The following is a 2,463-nucleotide window of genomic DNA, read 5'->3' on the forward strand; positions in this document are numbered from 1 at the left end:
ACCATACCTGAGTATTTGGTGAACGATTGCGCTCGTGATTTTGGAATGTTTGCTGTCCCTGTGCATTCGTTGTTGGCAAGTGATTTCTGGAAGTTTTTTTGTAATACCGTACAACGCAGTAGATTAAAAATAATAGCACGGCTAGAAAAACACCCCCGCTAGCCAAACTAAGGCTCACAATCAGAACAGTAGACCTTGGTGCAGGCGATGATCTTTGCTGTGATGACATTTGATATCCTATAATCACCAGTGAACACAACAAACAACAAAACACAGCAACATTAATATACAATTGTGAGCATTTTAGGCGATATGTGATAATTCAATAATTTGCTAAAAACTAACTAGAATACAAATTATTTCGGCTTTTGATGTTGTAGTCTACAGATCTGTAGTTATTACATCTGTAATGGAGAGCTCTATCATATGTGCGAAAGTTCGGACGCCTTTGCAAATCCTTCATATGGAATACACGCTGAAGATTATTGCACGTAATACAATATTATTTAATATGATATAAATTCATTGCTTCTGGTATGCTTCTCGCCTCCCAGAATATCCACGACTAACGTGTGTAGGCATATCCTAGTATTATAGTATATTCATTCCCTTTGGTTTTAGGTTATTTAACTTTGGATCAAACCGGTGAAAATATATAGCAACACTGTATTTTGGTGTTTACCTTCAGCCACTTCAATTGTTTGTGTCGTTTCACCAATACTTTGTTCGGCGGTTGTTAAGCCCTTACGGTAGGCTGTAAGGTCAAAAACGAAAATGTAATCATTCTGATATGCAAATCTACAAATTGACAAGTCATGCTACTTGCATTTGATTATTTTTTTAACAGTAACATGGGAAAGAGATATGTAAAAGAGTGAGATAGATTGCAACCAATCAAACAAAATAAAATACAATTGGGTGATATAAACTCAAGAAAGGAAACACAGAAATACAGAAAATAAACTGGATTTAAGCGCATTAGAACATTGAAATTATCTAAGTTTGATTTAGTTTAGATTAGACAAAATGAATAAGTATGAATAAATGAATAACCCAACTGCTAGAGTGCAACAATTACAATGCACACATTTAAATAAATATGACAGGAGAATACATTTTCGCAAAAGTAATATGTTTTTCATCAATTGCGATAAGGAGATAGAATTAATACCTGTTCGTTGCTGTGGAGTTGACGTAGCTGTCTTGTTGCTAACTTGTGAAGTTGTCGAACCTGTAAAAAAACAGTAATTATGAATGCACTCGAGTATAATGTCAATGTACCATGATATTTATGAGATAGAAATAACAATTTATAATAGCAAGGAGGTAGCACACGTAATGTAAAACAAAATAAGATCAAAGTCAAGTCAAAATTGTGTTATCGGTTTTGGACGAACTTTGAGTTTTGTCACAGTTACTGTAGTATCCAAAAACGACGTGACCTTTAGAATCAATTCTATCCTTTAAAAGAAGTTATCACCAAACCTTTAGTATAGTAATACGTTTTATCCTTGCCAATAATTAAGTTTTTTTTAAATTTAATTTCTAAACATGCTAAATAAATCGAAAATTGATAACCACTGGCACTGCTAATGACAATAGTAGTTACTGGCTATAAACGTTGTTAGAATTATGTTGATAAATTCATATGTTACAAAGCTATATATCGTCTGTTTCCCTATATCTTGCAGTGTTCTTTCTTTAATATTAAAAGAAATCCACTCGAAGCCCTAGTGCAGAGTGAACATGTGTCATCTGGTCCTATATATTAAAATATTGACATCCGAACAGAGCAGTGCACGTCTAAAAATTACAACATAGCAAACAAACAAACAAACAAACAAACAAACAAACAAACAATCCTAGACCTTTATAACAATAGGGCTATAATAACTCGCATTCACTATAATCTCGTTTTGAAAGACATGGTGCCACTAACAAAATAAACTAGACAGCCAGTGTACACCAATGTGGTTAGATTGCATTGAAATTTCAAACATGACATCAGGCTTGGACTTATAACAAACATGAAACCAGTGGCTTCAATAATTATATAGTTGCCCTGCAATACATTGGTATTTGCCTAGTAAGTACGTCCAAAGTGCAAACTTAATGTTTCGATTGACAAGCCTCAAACGAATTATCGATCTGTCCTTCGCGCAAAATATTTCGTTCTTTGAGAACATACGCATGCGTCAGATGTCTGAGTTAGGGGTTGCATCATGTAATTTTCTAGCGACCAAATTTTAATGGAAGGATATACGGCGTGCACTCAGAAAAGAAGCTAATCTAAGTATATACAAAGTCATTTGTGGTACAATTTTTTTCACCAAAATTGGTCACATAGTTCTGAAGGCATCGCGAACTAGGAAAAACGTACAGGTAGGACTTATCTTCCCAGTACAAGTTATAAATTGCCGTGATAAGATTGCAAACTTATAACTAATAGTCTGACGCAGTAGT

Source organism: Glandiceps talaboti, chromosome 1 (genome assembly GCF_964340395.1).
Source record: "Glandiceps talaboti chromosome 1, keGlaTala1.1, whole genome shotgun sequence".
In the NCBI taxonomy this organism is placed as follows: Eukaryota; Metazoa; Hemichordata; class Enteropneusta; family Spengelidae; genus Glandiceps; species Glandiceps talaboti.